The sequence below is a fragment of the Pristiophorus japonicus genome, chromosome 1 (genome assembly GCF_044704955.1).
Source record: "Pristiophorus japonicus isolate sPriJap1 chromosome 1, sPriJap1.hap1, whole genome shotgun sequence".
Classification (NCBI taxonomy): Eukaryota; Metazoa; Chordata; class Chondrichthyes; family Pristiophoridae; genus Pristiophorus; species Pristiophorus japonicus.
Genome location: NC_091977.1, coordinates 256,179,521 through 256,192,386, shown reverse-complemented (window position 1 = coordinate 256,192,386; position 12,866 = coordinate 256,179,521). Strand labels below are relative to the sequence as shown.

Here is a 12,866-nt window from a genome sequence, read left to right as displayed (position 1 = left end):
CCGCATCTCCCGGGCCGGGGCCTGAGGAAGATGGAGGGTCTCGGGGCAAGCGCCCACCGCAGGAGGTTGCTCCTCAGACCAAGTTCACCGGAGAGCCCCCATCGCCTCGGGATAACCCCTACGGTCACCACAAGCAATCGTTTAGCTTTCCCGCCGTTTGTTTTTGTGTAAAGCGAAATTTTTCCTCACCCTGAAGGCAGCATCAGTTTGCCCGCTGCTCCCGCGGCGCTCGCACAGGCTCCCGCTCCCGGCTCCCGGCTCGGACCACACCGCGCCTGCGCGGCACCCGCCCGCCACCCGGGGGCGCATGCGCGGGACCAGCGCGGCCCACAGCTACAAACCGTTAGATTTAAATACCACAGGATTCTATCAGGTAGGATATTGGGCAGAAAAATAGGCCATTCAGCCCAAGCCGGGTGTTTCATCTTCACCACAGGCACTCCCTCCGAATGAGGAAGACTTGCTTCCAGTCTAAAAGTGAGTTCACAGGTGACTGAACAGTCCAATACGGGAATTACAGTCTCTGTCACAGGTGGGACAGACAGTCATTGAAGGAAAGGGTGGGTGGAACAGGTTTGCAGCACGCTCCTTCCGCTTCATTTCTGCATGCTCTCGGCGATGAGACTCGAGGGGCTCAGCATCCTCCCGGATGCACTTCCTCCACCTTGGGCAGTCTTAGGCCAGGGACTCCCAGGTGTCAGTGGGGATGTTGCATTTTAACAAGGAGGCTTTGAGGGTGTCCTTGAAACATTTCCTCTGCCCACCTGGGGCTCGCTTGCCGAGTAGAGCACTTGCTTTGGGAGTCTTAATTCTTTATTAAGATGGAGAATGACACAGTTAATTCAGAGACTACGGTCCTGATCTTAAGGAAAGGTAACGTCGATGGTATGAGACGTGAACTGGCTAGAATAGACTGGCGAATGATACTTAAAGGGTTGGCGGTGGATAGGCAATGGCAAACATTTATAGATTACATGGATGAACTTCAACAATCGTACATCCCTGTCTGGAGTAAAAAATAAAACTGGGACGGTGGCTCAACCGTGGCTAACAAGGGAAATTAGGGATAGTGTTAAATCCAAGGAAGAGGCATGTAAATTGGCCAGAAAAATCAGCAAACCTGAGTTCTGGGAGAAATTTAGAATTCAGCAGAGGAGGATAAAGAGTTTAATTAAGAGGGGGAAAATAGAGTATGAGAGGAAGCTTCAGGGAACATAAAAACTGACTGCAAAAGCTTCTATAGATATGTGAAGGAAAAAAGATTAGTGAAGACAAATATGGGTCCTTTGCAGTCAGAATCAGGTGAATTTATAATGGGGAACAAAGAAATGGCAGACTAATTGAACAAATACTTTGGTTCTGTCATCACTAAGGAAGTACTAGGGGACCGAGGGTCTAGCGAGAAGGAGGAACTGAAGGAAATCCTTATTAGTCAGGAAATTGTGTTAGGGAAATTGATGGGATTGAAGGCAGATAAATCCCCAGGGCCTGGTAGTCTGCATCGCAGAGTACTTAAGGAAGTGGCCCTAGAAATAGTGGATGCATTGATGATCATTTTCCAACAGTCTGTTGACTCTGGATCAGTTCATATGGACTGGAGGGTAGCTAATGTAACACCACTTTTTAAAAAAGGAGGGAGTGAGAAAGCGGGGAATTATAGACCGGTTAACCTGACATCAGTAGTGGGGAAAATGTTGGAATCAATTATTAAAGATGAAATAGCAGCGCATTTGGAAAGCAGTGACAGGATCAGTACAAGTCAGCATGGATTTATGAAAGGGAAATCATGCTTGACAAATCTTCTAGAATTTTTGAGGGTGTAACTAGTAGATGGACAAGGGAGAACCAGTGGATGTGGTGTATTTGGACTTTCAAAAGGCTTTTGACAAGGTCCCACACAAGAGATTGATGTGCAAAATTAAAGCACATGATATTGGGGGTAATGTATTGACGTGGATAGAGAACTAGTTGGCAGTCAGGAAGCAAAGAGTCGGGATAAACTGGTCCTTTTCAGAATGGCAGGCAGTGACTAGTGGGGTGCCGCAGGGCTCAATGCTGGGACCCCAGCTATTTACAATATACATGAATGATTTAGATGAAGGAATTGAGTGTAATATCTCCAAGTTTGCAGATGACACTAAGCTGGGTGGTGGTGTGAGCTGTGAGGAGGATGCTAAGAGGCTGCAGGGTGACTTGGACAGGTTAGGTGAGTGGGCAAATGCATGGCAGATGCAGTGTAATGTGGATAAATGTGAGGTTATCCACTTTGGTGGCAAAACCATGAAGGCAGAATATTATCTGAATGGTGGCAGATTAGGAAAAGGGGAGGTGCAACGAAACCTGGGTGTCATGGTACATCAGTCATTGAAAGTTGGCATGCAGGTACAGCAGGCAGTGAAGAAGGCAAATGGCATGTTGGCCTTCATAGCTAGGGGATTTGTGTATCGGAGCAGGGAGACATTACTGCAGTCTTGGTGAGGCCTCACCTGGAATATTGTGTTCAGTTTTGGTCTCCTAATCTGAGGAAGAACGTTCTTGCTATTGAGGGAGTACAGCGAGGGTTCACCAGACTGATTCCCGGGATGGCAGGACTGACGTATGAGGAGAGACTGGATGGACTGGGCCTGTATTCACTGGAGTTTAGAAGAATGAAAGGGGATCTCATAGAAGCATAGAAAATACTGACGGGACTGGACAGGTTAGATGCAAGAAGAATGTTCCTGATATTGGGGAAATCCAGAACCAGGGGTCACAGTCTAAGGATAAGGGGTAAGCCATTTAGGACTGAGATGAGGAGCAACTTCTTCACTCAGAGAGTTGTTAACCTGTGGAATTCTCTACCGCATAGAGTTGTTGAGGCCAGTTCGTTAGATATATTCAAGAGGGAGTTAGATATGGCCCTTACGGCTAAAGGGATCAAGGGGTATGGAGAGAAAGCAGGAAAAGGGTACTGAGGTGAATGATTAGCCATGATCTTATTGTATGGTGGTGCAGGCTCGATGGGCTGAATGGCCTTCTCCTGCACATATTTTCTATGTTTCTATGTCTTGTGTCGGGCATGCGAACAATATGACCCACGCAACGGAGCTGGTTGAGTGTGGCCAGTGCTTCGATGCTGGGGATGTTGGCCTGATCGAGAACATTAATGTTGGTGCGTCTGTCCTCCCAGGGGATTTTCAGGATCTTGCGGAGACATCGTTGGTGGTATTTCTCCAGCGATTTGAGGTGCCTACTGTATATGGTCCTCGTCTCTGAGCCATACAGGAGGGCGGGTATCACTACAGCCATGTAGACCAGAAGCTTGGTGCTAGATTTGAGGGCCTGATCTTCGAATACTCTTCCACAGGCGACTGAAGGTTGCGCTGGCACACTGAAGGCGGCGTTGTACCTCGTGAGGTATGGAAAGTTGTCCAAGCCCACGCCATGGATTTTGATGACCGGGGATGGCAGTACTGTGTGACAGGGTCAGGTTGGTGGAGGACCTTTGACTTACAGATGTTTGGTGTAAGGCCCATGCTTTCGTACGCCTCGGTGAAGATGTTGACGATGGCTTGGAGTTCAGCCTTTGAGTGTGCGCAGACGCAAGCATCGTCCGAGTACTGTAGTTCGACAACAGAGGATGGAAAGATCTTGGATCTAGCCTGAAGGCGATGAAGGTTGAACAGGTTCCCACTGGTTCTATAGTTTAGTTCCACTCCAGCAGGGAGCTTACTGAGAGTGAGATGGAGCATTGCAGCAAGGACGTTCGTGAAGAGGGTTGGCACGATGATGCAGCCCTGCTTGACCCCGGTCCAGACATGGGTTGGGTCTGTGGTGGATCCGTTGGTGAGGATCACGACTTGGATGTCGTTATGGAGCAGACGGAGGATGGCGACAAACTTTTTTATGCAGCCGAAACGGAGAAGGATTCTTCATAGTCCCTTGCGGTTAACAGTGTCAAAGGCCTTTATGAGGTCAAAGAAGGCCATGTACAAGGGTTAGTGCTTGTGATATATTCACAGAGCACAGCACACACAGCTTTCTATAATGGCAGATAGCATCTCAGAAGTTCCGGAAGCTTTTGGTCAGCTGACTCATTTATTCACCTTTAGTTGCAGAAACACAACGGGCCCAAGTTTCCACACGCGCCTAGAATGGCGCAGTCCCGACCTGGACGCCCGTTTTTCGCGCCACAAAGCGCGCCTAAAAAATCCTTGGTATTCTCCACCTACCTGCAGGTCCTCTGGCCCTCGGCGTAGCCAGCACGAGCTGTGGGGGGGCGGAGCCAGGTCCCAGCGCTGAAAACAGTGCCAGGACCCCTGCACATGCGCGCTACAGTGGGCACGCAAGTGCAGTAGCTCCAGGCGCCCGAAACTGTGTGGGAGGGGCCCGAAGCACGCAGCCCCTAGCCCTGGCTGAATGGCCTCGCTGGGGCTGCGTGAATAAGGCTCCTCCCAAGGCCAGCTCCTGCTTCCCCTCCCCCCCCCGACCAGACCCGACACCCGCTCCCCGCCCCCCCCCCCCCCGCATACCTCCGGACCAGACCCGACACCCGCTCCCCCCGACTCCCCGCCTCCCCGACTGGACCCAACCCGCGCTCCTGTTCCCGCTCCGCCGCCCCCCCCCCACCGACTGGACCCAACCCACGCTCCTGTTCCCGCTCCGCCCCCCCCCCCCCCACCACCGACTGGACCCGACCCGAGCTCCTGTTCCCGCTCCTCGCCTCCCCGACTGGACCCAACCCGCGCTCCTGTTCCCGCTCCGCCCCCCCCTCCCCCCCCCCGACTGGACCCGACCCGACCCAAGCTCCTGTTCCCGCTCCCCGACTCGACCCGACCCGACCCGCGCTCCTGTTCCCGCTCCCCGCCCCCCCGACTGGACCCAACCCGACCCGCGCTCCCGCCCCCCCCGACCCGACCCAACTCCCACTCCTGGACTGGATCCGACCTGACCTCCCCACCCCCTCTCCCTCCCTCTCTCCCTCCCTCCCTCCCTCTCCCGCCCTCCCCCCTCCCTCTCTCTCTCTCTCTCCCCCTCCCTCTCTCTCTCTCTCTCTCTCTCTCTCCCCCCCCTCCCTCTCCCTCTCTCTCTCTCTCTCTCCCCCCCTCCCCTCTCTCTCTCTCTCTCTCTCTCCCCCCCCCTCTCTCTCCCCCTCCCCCCCCCCTCTCTCTCCCTCCCCCCCCACCCCCGACCTGAACCGAACCTAACCTCCCCGACCCGACCCAACCCAACGCCACTACCTGTAAATCTGGTGCTGGGGACGGGCCCTGCCCGAGGTCTCGGGCCAGCCCGTTCAGCCTTCGGTCCTGAAAGGACTGCCTGAAGCACTTTCACACAGGTAGGAAGATGGTTTATTTAATCTTTTCTTTGCTTATAAATGTTTATTCAGGTTGGATTTATTTGTATAATATTTGTAGAAGTATAAATAAGGATTTATTATAGAATTTAATGACTTCCCTTCCCCCCACCTCATTCTGGACGTCTAATTTGTAACCTGCGCCTGATTTTTTAATGTGTAGAACAGGTTTTTTCAGTTCTACAAAAATCTTCACTTGCTCCATTCTACTTTAGTTTGGAGTACGTTTTCACTGTGGAAACTTTGAAATCAGGCGTCAGTGGCCAGACACGCCCCCTTTTGAAGAAAAAATTCTGTTCCAAAGTAGAACTGTTCTACCTGACTAGAACTGCAGAAAAAAAATGTGGAGAATTGCGATTTCTAAGATAGTCCGTTCTCCACCAGTTGCTCCTAAAAATCAGGCGCAAATCATGTGGAAACTTGGGCCCAATACGTCCACATCCACAATGTGGAGTTACAACATTACAAGCTTTCAGACATTACACTTCTCCCTCCTTAATTATTATAACAAACATCATACATAACTTGCATGTTTATATATAACAAAGGATATCAAGATGCTCAGTCTTTCTGCAGAAGAAACACTCTGCCTTCACATATGGACAACTGTGAGCAATATGTTGTCCCTGGCACCTATCGCACAACTTTGGTGCTCTGTTAGAATTTCCAGTTTCTGAGACTTTGGGCCCCCACCACCTTTTATTTTGAATCTGCAGGCGATTCACCTCGGTTGACTGACCGTAATTATTATGAAATTCTCTAGAATATTGATCGGCCATGCCCATCGACCTCACCGTCTGGCAAGCTATATCAAAAGTCAAGTCAGGCGTTGTCAATAACTTTCTTCTGATCGCATCATTTTTCATACTACAAACTGCAATGCTCGGTTTTGAAAAGTTCCGAAATTACAGTGAATAGATAGCTTTTTTAATGCTACAATGTACTCACTGATATTTTCATCAGCCTTTTAATTCCGTATCCCGAAACGATAGCTTTCAAACATTACAGTGCTGTTCCCTGCATTTCTCTTGCAGTTGTCGCGCCGTGAAGATCATGTCCATTGTACCCAGTAGCGGACGGAATCTCACTGTGACTCTGGGAGGAGCTCCTCAGCCACAGGGAGAAGAAGGTTGAGGAGGATTCTAGCGATGTCTTTCCCAGTGGCCAACAACAGGAAGATTCCTTTGTAGTTGCCACAGATGGACTTGTCCCCTTTTTTAAAGATGGTCACGATGATGGCATCTCTGAGATCTCCAGGCATGCACTCCTTCTAGCTGAGCCAATAGTGCCTCTCTGCCATACTTTAGTGCCTCAGCGGGGATTCTATCTGCTCTTGGTGCCTTGTTGTTCTTGAGCTGACGGATGCAGGGCTGGGATTTTGCTGAGATTGCTGCGGCATGGAGTCGAGGACACTCGAGTCAAAGGCAGAGTCTCGATTAAGGAGATCTTCGAAATGCTCCTTCCAGCGGGCCCTGACTGCCTCGGTGTCCTTGATGCGTGTCTGCCCATTCTTGGCCATCAGTGGGGTGGGACCTTGGGTGCTTGGGCCGAAGGTGGACTTTGATTACAGTCTCTGTCCCATGTGGGGCAGAAAGTGGTTGAAGGAAATGGTGGGTGAGGAGCCTGGTTTGCTGCACGCTCCTTCCGCTGTCTGCACTTGGTTTCTGTTTGCTCTCGGCGATGAGACTCTAGGTGCTCAGCACCGGCATTTATGCTCCACTCGAGCCTCCTCCTGTCTTTCCTCATCTAAATCTATCCACATAGCTCTCTATTCCCTTCCCCCTCATCTGCTTGTCCAGCCGCCCCTTAAATGCATCTAAGGGGAGGCTTCCTTCAGACGAACGCCTCCGATCCGACATTTTTTTACGAAAATGACCTGGTGACCCCGGAGGAACGTAGGATTCCAGTCGGAGGCCTCCATTCGCAGTCCAGCGTACTGGAACATGTCCTTCAGGTATATATTCATATCCTGGGATCACGTGGGCCTGGACCACCAATCACAATGTAGTATTCTCATTGATAATAATGGAAGCTCCGTTTGTACGAGCTCCCATTACTATCAACAACTACGCCTCTAACGTAGTGAGAAGTCCCAAGGCGCTTCACAGGAGTATTATGAGACAAAAAAAATTGACACCGAGCCACATAAGGAGAAATTAGAACGAGTGACCAAAATATTGGTCAAAGAGGTAGGTTTTAAGGAGGAAAGAGAGGCGGAGAGGTTTAGGCAGGTAATTCCAGGGCCAAGGCAACAGAAGGCATGGCCACCAATGTTTGAGTGGTTATAATCAGGGATGCTCAAGATGGCAGAATTAGAAGAGCGCAGACATCTCGGGTGGGCAGTGAGGTTGTGGGGCTGGAGGAGATTACAGAGATAGGGAGGTATTTATCCTCTTCCCTTCTCCCTCAAATGCTTGTCTAGCCTCCCCTTAAATCCATCTATACTATTCGCTTCAACCACTCCCTGTGGTAACAAGTTCCACATTCTCACCACTTTCTGGGTAAATAAGTTTCTTCTGAATTCCCCATTGGATTTCTTGGTGACTACCATATTGATGGCCTCTAGTTATGCTCTTCTCCACAAGTAGAAACATTGGGCCCAAATTTGGTCCACCCGTTTTTTTCGGCGCACGCACCGGAGATGTGCCGACTTCCTGGGGTGAAAACGGTGCTGAAAAGATCTGCCCAGATTCTGGCCACTCTGTGGCCTCTCCCATGGCTTGCGCGGTGTGGTCTGTCCATTAGGGGAATGAGCTAGGTCCCTGCACGAAAAACAGTGCCGGCAGCTCAACGCATCTGCACTGAAAGAGAAGTGCCGTCCCTCGGAGAGGAGAAGTCCAGTCCCTCGGAGAGTCCTCGAGAGAGTCGGAGTGGGAGAGAGAGTCGGAGAGGAGTCCGAGTCGGCCCGCTGACTTCTCGGGTTGAGTTTGGAAGGTAGGACTTAAGGGCCCAATTTTATCCATGACTTGCATCAATTTTTTTGGAGTAAGTTTTTTATGGCGTAAGTTTAAAAAATGCCATTTTCCCCCAAATATTTGCTCCAGAGTAAGTCAGGTATGATTTTTTTTTAAAGGTCAGTTTTTTTTTTCAAAAGGGGGCATTCCCAGACACGCTAGTTTTGGCCATTTATGCCACTTTGACCAGCATAAACTTACTCCAGATCGCCTTGGGTCAGCGTATGTGGCCAGCTCTGAAAAACATTGCGGGCAGTGAAGAAAAAGCAGCGCACATTCGGCAGACATTAGGGGAGGGAAGGGAACTGGAGAGGACCTCAACAATCAAGCACCAAACATTGCAAGGAAAAGCTCAAACAATTAAAATACTAATAAAAATTAAGTAAATCCTACCGGAGAAATATGAGCTGCTGGCTGTGATATCACGGGGGAAGGGTAGTCAGAGAGAGAAAGAGAGAGGTATGCTGATATACAAAACACTCTCTCTCCCCGCCCCCCCCCCCCCAACCAAACCAAAAACACTTTCTCTTCCTCGCCCCCGCCAAAACTCTCCTCCTCCCCCCCCCTCCCCAATATACTAAACTCTTTCTCTACCCCCCAATACACTCTTTCTCTTCCCCCCCCCACCAAAACTCTCCTTCCCCCCCTCAAAAAAAAAACTTTCCTCTCCCCTTCCCCCCCACCCCAATCAAAACTCTCAAGCACACACAACCACTAAATAAAAAATAGAACCGAAGTCCTACCTCACCCAGGAACTCACCCGGGAGTGGCAGGAGGCCACTCGACCGGGGATGGGGCATCCCTTCGGGCGGGGATAGGGGTTGCGAGCATTGGGTCCTGCTCACAGCCCACAGGATGCGCTGGGAGGGCAGGAGCATGCATACAGCCCTCACTGAGCATGCGTGCAGGTGCCGGCAGTGCTTTCTGTGCTGGCCTGTTGCTCCGCCACCCCTCCCCCCCCCCCCTCAGACTGTACACCACGTCATGATTACGGGGACTCCGAAGAGCGGCCAGGATGGGACCCCTTTTTTCTGGTGTCCTTTCCAGTGCAGTGCGCAAAATCGGCGCACTTCAGGTCAGTGCACCGAAAAAACGGCTTGGGCCCTAAGTTTTATTTTGTATTTATTATTGATGGGTTTTATGCTTCTTGAATGTTGTTATGAAGGTGTTTAGTGCTTTACAAGGTTCTCTCCGCTTCCCTCCCCCCCCCCCCCCCCCGGCCATCTCTGGCTACCTGCGCTGATTTCTTTACCCTCCGCAAGGGTTTTCTGTGTAGCCACAAGTGGCCACATACACTGGCCTAAGTTAGTTTGGAGCAACTATTAGTTGCCCAAACTGGGTTAAATGGCCAAAACTGGCGTAGGTGGCTGGTAACGCCCCCTTTTGAAAAAAAAACTAAACTAAAAAAAATCCTAACTAACTCACTTACACTGGCGCAAATTAAATGTGCAAAATGGAGATTTTTAAGATACTCCAGAAAAACAAGTTGCTCCAAAAAAAACGGAGCAACTCCTGGGCAAATTTGGGCCCATTCTCTCTGTCGCCACTCTATCAAAACCTTTCATAATTTTAAAGACCTCTATTAGGTCACTCCTCAGTGTTCTTTATTCAAGAGAAAAGAGACCCAGCCTGTTCATCCTTTCTTGATATGTATACCCTTGCATTTCTGGTTTCCTTGTAAATCTTCTCTGCATCCTCTCCAGTGCCTCTATATCTTTTTTATAATATGGCGACCAGAACTGTACGCAGTACTCAGCAGGTAGTCTAACCAAGGTTCGATAGAGGTTTAGCATAACTTCCCTACTTTTCAATTCTATATCTCTAGAAATAAACCTTAGTGCTTGGTTTTTTTTAATGGTCTTATTAACCTGTGTCGCAACTTTGTGATTTGTGTATTTGTACTCTGAGATCCCTTTGTTCCTCTACACCGCCTAGACTCGTACCCTCCAATTAATAAATACTAGCCCTCACGCTCAAACGCCAGCCCTCACACCCAAACCCAACCGTGGGACAGCAGAGCCAATGGCAGCAGAGAGGAAAGGAGGAGAAGGTGAGAGCCATGAGCAGGGCACTGGAGAGGAACAAATGAAAAGACAAAGACTTGCATTTATATTGTGCCTTTCACCACCTCAGCACGTCCCAAAGCATTTACAGCCAATGACGTATTTTTGAAGTGTAGCCACTGTTATAATGTTGGAAACGAGGCAGCCAATTTGTGCACAGCAAACTCACACAAACAGCAACGAGATAATGACCAGATAATTTGTTTTAGTGATGCTGATTGAGGGTAAATATTGGCCAGAACACTGGCGATAACTACCCTGCTCTTCTTCAAAATAGTACCATGGGATCTTTTACAACCACTTCAGAGGGCAAACGGGTCCTCAATTTAATGACTCATCCTAAAGATGGCACCACCGACAGTGCAGCACTCCCTCAGCATTGCTCTGGCGTATCGGCCTATATTTATGTGCTCAAGACTCTGAAGTGGGACTTGACCCCATAACCTTTCAGAATGGCAGGCAGTGACTAGTGGGGTACCGCAGGGTTCTGTGCTGGGGCCCCAGCTGTTTACACTGTACATTAATGATTTAGATGAGGGGATTGAGTGTAGTATCTCCAAGTTTGCGGATGACACTAAGTTGGGTGGCAGTGTGAGCTGCGAGGAGGATGCTGTGAGGCTGCAGAGCGACTTGGATAGGTTAGGTGAGTGGGCAAATGCATGGCAGATGAAGTATAATGTGGATAAATGTGAGGTTATCCACTTTGGTGGTAAAAACAGAGAGACAGACTATTATCTGAATGGTGACAGATTAGGAAAAGGGGAGGTGCAAAGAGACCTGGGTGTCATGGTACATCAGTCATTGAAGGTTGGCATGCAGGTGCAGCAGGCGGTTAAGAAAGCAAATGGCATGTTGGCCTTCATAGCAAGGGGATTTGAGTACAGGGGCAGGGAGGTGTTGCTACAGTTGTACAGGGCATTGGTGAGGCCACACCTGGAGTATTGTGTACAGTTTTGGTCTCCTAACCTGAGGAAGGACATTCTTGCTATTGAGGGAGTGCAGCGAAGGTTCACCAGACTGATTCCCGGGATGGCGGGACTGACCTATCAAGAAAGACTGGATCAACTGGGCTTGTATTCACTGGAGTTCAGAAGAATGAGAGGGGACCTCATAGAAACATATAAAATTCTGACGGGGTTAGACAGGTTAGATGCAGGAAGAATGTTCCCAATGTTGGGGAAGTCCAGAACCAGGGGTCACAGTCTAAGGATAAGGGGTAAGCCATTTAGGACCGAGATGCGGAGGAACTTCTTCACCCAGAGAGTGGTGAACCTGTGGAATTCTCTACCACAGAAAGTTGTTGAGGCCAATTCACTAAATATATTCAAAAAGGAGTTAGATGAGGTCCTTACTGCTAGGGGGATCAAGGGGTATGGCGAGAAAGCAGGAATGGGGTACTGAAGTTGAATGTTCAGCCATGAACTCATTGAATGGCGGTGCAGGCTAGAAGGGCCGAATGGCCTACTCCTGCACCTATTTTCTATGTTTCTATGTTTCTAACCTTCTGACTCCGAGGCGAGAGTGCTACCCAGAGCCACAGCTGACAACTCACGGAGCGTTAAAGAAAACCAATAACAAGTAGAGAAACAAGCCAGGGAAGAGAAATTAAAAGATGAGGCGTGCAATGGAAAAGAGAAACGGATAATTGGAGGGAGAAAAAGGGAGAGCGAGAGCGCAGCCCAAATCAGAATGGGTTCGGTGCATGTTTACGTTTCGATGTGTTAAAAGAGTCATGTTTACTTTTCGGGGTAGTATTGGGGTTTGGAGTGACCGTTGATACTGCAGTATTAGGGGTTAGGCTTTGAGCTGGTGTTTAGGGTTAGAAACTCTTTATTATTGACAATGCGTTGTCATTAGTTGCATTGGGATCAGGGGTCAGCATTAGAGTCAGGGGTTGGTGCTTGGGTTAGAAACCGCCATTGACAACGTGTGGCAGAAACCGCTGAAACCAACCCACAAACTGCTCGTGACAACGTCACTCTCGGTAGAATTGTCCTTTTCAAAATATGAACCCGGCCATTTCTATCCAGTTTTCTATTATCGAAATTACTGACAGAAAACAGGTTAGTTGGTCTTGCTCAGAAGAGAAGGAAAAGCATGCAGTGTGTAAAAGCAAAGTGAGGAGAATGTTTTTGCCATCTTTCTTGTGCGCATGTGCCCCAGAACCACCACAAAGAAAGTGAAAAGAAATTAAACAGCATAGGGAGGAACAATACTAAGGATGAACAAAGAGCCAGGGCTAACCTGATCATCCAGTTTAACTGGGGTCTGTTCTAATTGGGTAATTGTCAATGATAGCTTTTCTGAATTTTTTTAAAGTCTGACAAGATGTATTCATAGATGCTCAAAGGCGGGACTAACTAGGACCGTCTTCGAACTGAAATAATTACTGTAGCTGTGATCTATTGGGTTATTGATCACAGTGTCATTCGTGCCTCATGGTCCTACAGGAAACAATGTTATTAGAACATTATAAATAATAAATCCTAGAAATACTCAGCAGGTCAGGCAGCA

The 12,866-nt window shown here is 49.2% G+C and overlaps 1 protein-coding gene across 10 annotated transcripts in view; it reads right to left on the bottom strand.

The window, feature by feature from the left end:
• LOC139270052 (multiple PDZ domain protein) overlaps window positions 1-268 on the bottom strand; it is a 401,342-nt gene extending 401,074 nt beyond the window's left edge. For all 10 annotated transcript variants that reach the window (XM_070888410.1, XM_070888412.1, XM_070888415.1 and 7 more), the window contains exon 1: window positions 190-268. The gene's annotated coding sequence lies outside the window, so the exon portion shown is untranslated. The remainder of the gene's footprint in view (window positions 1-189) is intronic.
• Between the last annotated feature and the right edge of the window lie 12,598 nt (window positions 269-12,866).